General features: G+C 34.7%; 1 long non-coding RNA gene and 1 other non-coding gene across 2 annotated transcripts; both read left to right on the plus strand.

Annotated features, from left to right (window-relative positions):
* The first annotated feature begins 297 nt into the window (after positions 1-297).
* Positions 298-405, plus strand: LOC112753340 (small nucleolar RNA R71). The gene has a single exon (XR_003177731.1). It is a non-coding gene; the product is annotated as a small nucleolar RNA R71 (small nucleolar RNA).
* A 6481-nt stretch (positions 406-6886) lies between these two features.
* Positions 6887-8815, plus strand: LOC112746986 (uncharacterized). Its single transcript, XR_003174697.3, has 3 exons — positions 6887-7077; positions 7576-7638; positions 8422-8815. It is a non-coding gene; the product is annotated as an uncharacterized lncRNA (long non-coding RNA).
* The last annotated feature ends 201 nt before the right edge of the window (positions 8816-9016 follow it).

The following is a 9016-nucleotide window of genomic DNA, read 5'->3' on the forward strand; positions in this document are numbered from 1 at the left end:
CATTCCATGCAGACTCTGAGAAATCATATTGACTTGCTGAGTCAATATTTTATTCTGAGCCAATATGGCATTCAGAGTATCAACCTCAAGAACTCCCTTCTTCATAGGCGTCCCATTACTCACAGGATTCCTTTCAGAAGTGTACATGAACTGGTTATTAGCAACCATGTCAATGAGTTCTTGAGCTTCTGCAGGCGTTTTCTTTAGATGGATGGATCCACCTGCAGAAGTATCCAGTGACATCTTTGATAGCTCAGATAAACCATCATAGAATATATCCAGGATGGTCCATTCTGAAAGCATGTCAGAAGGACACTTTTTGGTCAGCTGTTTGTATCTTTCCCAAGCTTCATAGAGGGATTCACCTTCTTTCTGTCTGAAGGTTTGAACATCAGCTCTAAGCTTGCTCAGCTTTTGAGGAGGAAAGTACTTGGCTAAGAAAGCCGTGACCAGCTTATCCCAAGAGTTCAGGCTGTCTTTGGGTTGAGAATCCAACCATAATCTAGCTCTGTCTCTTACAGCAAAAGGGAAAAGCATGAGCCTGTAGACTTCAGGATCTATTCCATTAGTCTTAACAGTATCACATATCTGCAAGAATTCAGTTAAGAACTGAAAGGGATCTTCAGATGGAAGTCCATGAAACTTGCAGTTCTGCTGCATCAGAGAAACTAATTGAGGTTTCAGCTCAAAGTTGTTTGCTCCAATGGTAGGAATGGAGATGCTTCTTCCATGTAAATTGGAATTAGGTGCAGTAAAGTCACCAAGCATCTTCCTTACATTATTATTATTTTCGGCTGCCATCTCCTCTGCCTGTTCGAAAATTTCTGAAAGGTTATCTCTGGATTGTTGTATTTTAGCTTCTCTTAATTTTCTCTTCAGAGTCCTTTCAGGTTCTGGATCTGCTTCCACAAGAATGTTCTTATCCTTGCTCCTGCTCATATGACAAGGAAGAATGGCCAAAAAAATGATAATAATAATAGAGATCCTTTATACCACAGTATAGGGATCCCTTTGTGAGTGGAAGAAAACGGGGAGACAAAGAATGTAATATAAAGGAAGAAATGCAACTGTACTAATGGAAGAGATGTGAGATGAGATGTTAGGATATGAATGAATAAATAGAATGGGATGGGGGAGGTATAATTTTCGAAAATTATTTTGAAAAGGAGTTAGTGATTTTTGAAAATAGTTTTTGAAAAATGTTTAGTATTTTTTTTCGAAAATTTTTGAAATCAAAAAAAATAAAAATAAAAATAATTAGTTAATTAAAAAGAAATTTTTGAAAAAGGGGAAGATATTTTCGAAAATTAGAGAGAGAGAGAGAGTTAGTTAGGTAGTTTTGAAAAAGTTAAGAAACAAACAAAAAGTTAGTTAGTTAGTTGAAACAAATTTTGAAAAGATAAGAAGTTAGGAAGTTAGAAAAGATGTTTTGAAAAGATATTTTTGAACAAGATAAGATAAGAAGATATTTTGAAAAGATATGATAGGATTAGTTTTGAAAAAGATTTTATTTTTAAAATCACAATTAATGACTTGATTCATAAGAAATCACAAGATATGATTCTAGAACTTAAAGTTTGAATCTTTCTTAACAAGCAAGTAACAAACTTCAAATTTTTGAATCAAAACATTGATTGTTATTGTTATTTTCGAAAATATGGTATAAAAATAAGAAAAAGATTTTTGAAAAATATTTTTGAAATTTTCGAAAATAACTAAGAATTTTGAAAAAGATTTGATTTTTGAAAAAGATTTTGAAAAAGATAAGGTTTTCAAATTGAAAATTTGATTTGACTCATGAGAAACAACTTGATTTTTAAAAATTTTGAAAAAGTCAACTCAAATTTTCGAATTTGATGAGAGAAAAAGGGAAAGATATTTTTTTGATTTTTGAAATTTTTATGAAAAACATGAAAATTATGCAATGCATGAAATTTTTAGATCAAAACAATGAATGCATGCAAGAATGCTATGAATGTCAAGATGAACACCAAGAACACTATGAAGATCATGATGAAGATCAAGAACATATTTTTGAAAAATTTTTAATGCAAAGAAAACATGCAAGACACCAAACTTAGAATTCTTTAATACTTACGCACTAAGAATTCAAGGATGCATATGAAAAACAACATACAACACAAAACAACAAATCATCAAGATCAAACAAGAGGACTTACCAAGAACAACTTGAAGATCATGAAGAACACTATGAATGCATGAAATTTTCGAAAAAAAGCAAGATGCATATGCAAGTGACACCAAACTTATGATATGACTCAAGACTCAAACAAGAAACAGAAAATATTTTTGATTTTTATGATTTTCTAATTTTTTTTTGAATTTTTTTTTTCGAAAATAGTATGAAAAAGAAAAAATAAGGATTCCAAAATTTTTAATATGAATTCCAGGAATCTTGCCATGTTAGTCTAAAGCTTCAGTCCAGGAATTAGACATGGCTCACTAGCCAGCCAAGCTTTCAATGAAAGCTCCAGTCCAAAACACTAGACATGGCCAATGGCCAGCCAAGCTTCAGCAGGTGATCATGGATCAGCAGCAGGTGGATGAACAACAACTAAGTTGCTCTTGATAACAAATTGCAAGCCTCAGTCCAAATGAATTTAGACATGGCTTTACAGCCAGCCAGGCTTCACATGCTTCATGAAATACTAGAATTCATTCTTAAAAATTTTGAATAAATTTTTGAAAACATTTTTATTTTTTTTTTCGAAAACATATGAGAGATTTTTGAAAATATTTTTGAAAGCTTTTTTTTAAAACAAAACGAAAAGAAAATTACCTAATCTGAGCAACAAGATGAGCCGTCAGTTGTCCAAACTCAAACAATCCCCGGCAACGGCGCCAAAAACTTGGTGCTGTTGCCGGATCAAAAGGGAATCTGGCACTGATGTTACCGGACCAAAAGCTTGCCGAAAACTCAAACAATCCCCGGCAACGGCGCCAAAAACTTGGTGCACGAAATTATGTTCCACGTTCTTTCTACTTGTGTGTGATTAACAATATATAATTGTATTGAATCCTCATTGTGGCTCTATGTGTGGACACAACTCCGTTCAACTAACCAGCAAGTGCACTAGGTCGTCCAAGTAATACCTTACGTGAGTAAGGGTCGAATCCCACGGAGATTGTTGGTATGAAGCAAGCTATGGTCACCTTGTAGATCTCAGTCAGGCGGATATAAAATAATTATGGAGTTTTCGAATAATAAATAAAAGAATAGGGATAGAGATACTTATGTAAATCATTGGTAGGAATTTCAGATAAGCGAATGGAGATGCTTTTCGTTCCTCTGAACCTCTGCTTTCCTGCTATCTTCATCCAATCAGTCTTACTCCTTTCCATGGCTGGCTTTATGTGATACATCACCACTGTCAATGGCTACTTTCGGTCATCTCACGGGAAAATGATCCAATGCCCTGTCACGGCACGGCTAATCGTCTGGAGGCATCACCCTTGTCAATGGCTTCATCTTATCCTTTCAGTGAATAATATGCTCACGCACCCTGTCACGGCACGGCTATTCATCTGTCGGTCCTCGATCATGCTGGAATAGGATTTACAATCCTTTTGCGTCTGTCACTAACGCCCTGCAATCGTGAGTTAGGAGCTCGTCACAGTCATTCAATCATTGAATCCTACTCGGAATACCACAGACAAGGTTTAGACCTTCCGGATTCTCTTGAATGCCGCCATCATTCTAGCTTACGCCACGAAGATTCTGGTTAGGAGATCTAAGAGATACTCATTCTAGCTTAATTCATGTAGAACAGAAGTGTTTGTCAGGCACGCGTTCATAGGGGAGAAGGATGATGAGCGTCACACATAATCATCACCTTCATCATGTTCTTGGGTGCGAATGGATATCTTAGAAGAGAAATAAGAAGAATTGAATAGAAAACAGTAGTGCTTTGCATTAATCTTTGAGGAACAGCAGAGCTCTACACCTTAATCTATGGAGTGTAGAAACTCTACCGTTGAAAATACATAAGTGAAGGTCCAGGCATGGCCGAGATGGCCAGCCCCCAAAACGTGATCACAGGATCAAAATACAGTCCAAAGATGCCTAATACAATAGTAAGAGGTCCTATTTATAATAAACTAGTCACTAGGGTTTACATGAGTAAGTAATTGATGCATAAATCCACTTCCGGGGCCCACTTGGTGTGTGTTTGGGCTGAGCTTGAGTGTAGCACGTGCAGAGGCCATTTGTGGAGTTGAACGCCAGTTTCTGTGCCAGTTTGGGCGTTCAACTCTGGTTTTGGATCCTTTTCTGGCGCTGGACGCCAGATTTGGGCAGAAGGCTGGCATTGAACGCCAGTTTACGTCGTCAATGCTTGGCCAAAGTATGGACTATTATATATTTCTGGAAAGCCCTGGATGTCTACTTTCCAACGCAATTGGAAGCGCGCCATTTCGAGTGCTGTAACTCCAGAAAATCCACTTTGAGTGCAGGGAGGTCAGAATCCAACAGCATCAGCAGTCCTTTTTCAACCTCTGAATCTGATTTCTGCTCAAGTCCCTCAATTTCAGCCAGAAAATACCTGAAATCACAAAAAAAACACACAAACTCATAGTAAAGTCTAGAAATGTGAATTTAACATAAAAACTAATGAAAACATCCCTAAAAGTAACTAGATCCTACTAAAAACATGCTAAAAACAATGCCAAAAAGCGTATAAATTATCCGCTCATCAGTCACCAATTCACGCTACCTGCACAAACTCGCGTGCCATCTCCTTCGATTCGTCGCCGCTGCTCATCTCTTCTTCAAGGGTTTTCACCTTCGATTCGTCGTCGCTCATCTCTTCTTCACCGTTGCCATTCATCACCGCGCTCACCAAGTAAGCATTCTGTGCCTCGTTCTTTTCTTCTCACTCATTCTCTTACTCGCTCTCTCTCACTCGCCCTCTCTGTGCAGTGTCAAAAAAACTGTGTGCTCTCTAGCGACCTCTTCTCTGCTCTACTGTGAAGCATCAAGGTTTCCAATGAGGCAAAGCATCGATCCCTTACAAGCGAGGTAAGCGCCCGATGATAATGATGGTTCTGTAAAATTTGGGAGGTTTTGGGTTTTCATTTTAGGGTTTTAATTGGGGGTTTTAGCTTCTGTATTCTGTGTTATTTATCTGTGGACTGCCAGATCAAACTAAAATCACAAATGTAAATTTCACCATGTGTCAACTGAATTATTATTCTTTTTTTTGTTATTGTTCTTGTTGATTTTTTCTTGTTTAAATTTCGCTTTTAAAGAGAGCAGAGTATTCTCAAGAGAGGATTATTCTTATGCTTTTAAATTGCTTTGTTGATTGAATCAATAACTTGAAGTACCTGTAAATTTTAAGATGTATTTTGGGAACCCAAGCTTGATTTGAGACATATGCAGTGATTATTGCAGTCAATTGAGTGTTCCAATTTCTGCTGAAATGGGAGAATATATATTGTAGAATTTAGATCGACACTTTCATATGGTAATATTATGACACTTATGCAGCTAATTTTTTAACTGTCAGTACTCTGCTTCAATTTCTGTCGTGCTGTCTGACTCAACTAGCACAAGCTGAATGGATCTTGTGTTTGTCGGTCTTCTTCCTTCTCTGTTTTCTTTTTTTTGTCCTTTTCATTTTCTCGTTGAGGAAGAACTTGATTTTCTAAAGAATGAAGGATCTTTATCTGGTAGCATTAACATTCTTTCCCCTGCTGGCTGCTGCATTGGATTGCTATTCTTTTTGCTTTTTCTGCGTTGAGTTGAAGGGTGAACTTGAATTGCTTGGATCTTTGTGTGTCATTTTTTTTCAGTATTATTATTGAAGCACAGCATCTTGAGAAAAATCTGAGTCGGTTTTGCTTTGAAAATTAGAGTTATATGATTGAGATGTGAACAAAGTTTATACTGTAGGAGAAGGACAAAGAACTTGCGATATGTGATTTTCTCACATTGTCGATGATTTTATTTGATTTCTTCTTATTTTATTAGTTTGGGGATATGTGGATATAAGCTTCAGGCTTCCATCAAGCTGGACTTGTGTATCGGTTTTTAATAAACTAGAAATTATAAATTGTAAAGGATATTCATACACGTGATTGAGTTTGATTAAACCGTATCAGCTTGGAACTTACAAGATAGGTTTTACAATGTTCAATTGTTTTTTCTAGTTGTTTCTTCTAACCAAGTTGTGTTTCTACTATTCTTGATTTTCATATGTAGGGTGAAAATTCTAAGTTTTCACTAACTGAAAAGGATTGAAAAAATAAAATCATAGCATATTAAGAGTGTTATCTTATTAATTAATGTAGTCTAATTACTGTTAGTTTAATTCGTTGTCTTTGATTTTCATGAATAGCAAGTCGTGCAATTGAGTTGAAGAATCATTCTTTACTACATGGAAAAGTGATAAGGGTCATGTGGTCTTGTCGCGATACTTTATAGGAAAAAACAGAAGGGACAGTAGCTACAATCGTAATATTTGTTCTAACCTTAAAAATTATTTCTCTCAGAACTTCTGGTGTGGCTATTGCTAACAGATGGCTTCTAAAATATGTAGGTAACCAGCAATGAGACCAGTCTGATGGCTCGATGTCGTAGTAATATCCCTTATCTCTTTATATGGTTTAGTGATTTTAGTAACTCGTAATTTCCATTTTCCATTTCTCCTTCTTCTTCTTAATTCTCTTGTATAACCAACCCAAACCTTGATGATCTTGGTTGCTATAGTCTCATAGGTGATGTTGGAATAGTTTTGTTTTTCTATGATAATTTACTGAGAGTTAAAATCTGTCCAATTTCTGGAGATAATAAATTTATTTAAGGGTTAATGCAGATAATTAAATGAAGTGCTGAAGCCATTTTATATCCTGGTGCAATAACTTCGACAGTTAAGTGCTGAAGCTTAGGTAGATATATTCTAATATTTTCTTTGCTGCTCACTAATGACATTATTGTATGTTATCAGCTTCAAATTACAGAGGCAATTGGATACTTACTTTCTCCTTGCTCACATGTGCTCTGTCAAGCTTAAAGAATGGACGCTTGTCCTGCTTACTCTGTTAAGAAGTTCTAAGGTACGCTTGGATTCATTGACATGATTGCAACAACAACGATGTTAAAATAAATGGTAAAAATGTAATAGATGATGAAAAATAGAATCCTTAATCATTTTGTGTTATATATAATATGAGGTGACAAAAGCAATAACACTGACATGATATAATTATGTTAACTATGTCGAACTGGTACAAGGCTAGCCAAATGGCATTGCTATTAGACTCCTAACATGAGAATAGTTCCAATGTCTCAGCAATTAGCGCCGTCATTTTCCTCTTACCTTTGGTTCTACATTATTGTTAAATGATTTTTATAACATGCTTGGAATTAAACATGCAAATCAGAGAGGACTTTTTTAAGCACACACAGCAATAAGCCAGTAATCATTGCCTTTCTCCGCTGTCATTGCAGTTTTCCTTTTGTAAAGGGAGTCATTTAGAAATGTATTTGGCATCTTTTTAATTCCATTCTAGCAAAGGTTCACTTTGTTGCATTCTTCTGATGAGATTTTACAGGTGTTTTTTGACTTATTCAGACATGATGTTCGGTTGTGAAAAGCATGCAGCACCACACTGCAGGTATATATAATCTAGATTACTGTTGAAACTATAGCATGTCAGTTTGTACACTAAATTATAACTAATATAGCATATATGATATAACTATGATTCATGCCTATTATGTGTGCACTGCAGTTACACCCTACATTTGGGAACTGCTTATTGGATAGTTAATTTATCTTTTCATAAACATTGTAGTGGCTTTGTTATATTTGATATTTTTTGTATCCTTTTTCTTGGAAGGCATATTCAATTCTGAACAACTGAAACCATTATTTTGAGTGAAAAAAGGTTAATTATATAACAGTTTGAGTAAACAACAGTAGTAGAAAGTAGAAACAAAAGCACATATGGGGCACCATTATTTATCTGTGGAAGATAAGCAGCAAAAATAAAAATGCATTCATGAATTATGTTTGTCATTATGGTAATTTCTTCTACTCTATACTCTACTTTTCTGTAAAACAAATACAATTTTTTAAAAAAAATGAAAAAAGAAAAAGAAAAACCTAAAGAGTGTCTTAATTTTTTATTGTCTTGTATGATAATATGCTCAAACGCCTAAGGCTATTTTTATCTTTTTTTTTTTAATTATTTTTCCTCATATTTGATTTCTCATTTGAAGAGTGCCACATATTTTTGCGGTTCATAAATCTTTTGCCATTTTATAAAAAGGTTCACTTTCTTGACCTGTGCATTCTGCTTTAGTTCTTTTTCCAATATTACAGATTCTCTTTTACTTGTTCCCTCACAATGTGCACTCTCATGAACAAAATAGTTCCTTGTATCTGTCTATTGTAGACTCATTCAAGATTTATTGGAAGAGAAAAACTTTGCAACGATGGAAGATATATGAAGGTGAATGCAGACTTCATCTTTGCTCGATGTACATCATGTTTTCTTGCTGACAAAGTTATATGTTCGAGTGGTTTCCTTCACGTGGATCTACTTGAAAGATCTGATGGGTTTTATTCAAACATATGGACCATGGTTAACCATGGTTTTCATCACAAGTCATTTTTCTGGTGCTAATCTCATGAATATGCCATAGTTTGTGTGGTCAGACAAGTGCATATATTTTTGAGGTGTGGATTATTCTCTTCATTTTTCCATCCAAATTTTGTAACTTTTTTTTCTTTCTGATTTTGTAAAATATGAACAGACCCATTTGTATATAATATATTGGTTATGCCCCTGGTACATCAGCATTCATAGTGAAATTTATTGCTTATGCAAAACCTTTTTTTATCATTATTGTAAATATATTTTGGTTAGAGATAATTTTTATTATTTAAAGAAATTATTTAGTATAATTATGTATTTATTTTTATTTTATAATATTTAACTCATTTAAATAAAAATATAGAATTATTATACATGTAATCATATTACTAAT

Source organism: Arachis hypogaea, chromosome 15, assembly GCF_003086295.3.
Source record: "Arachis hypogaea cultivar Tifrunner chromosome 15, arahy.Tifrunner.gnm2.J5K5, whole genome shotgun sequence".
NCBI lineage: Eukaryota > Viridiplantae > Streptophyta > Magnoliopsida > Fabales > Fabaceae > Arachis > Arachis hypogaea.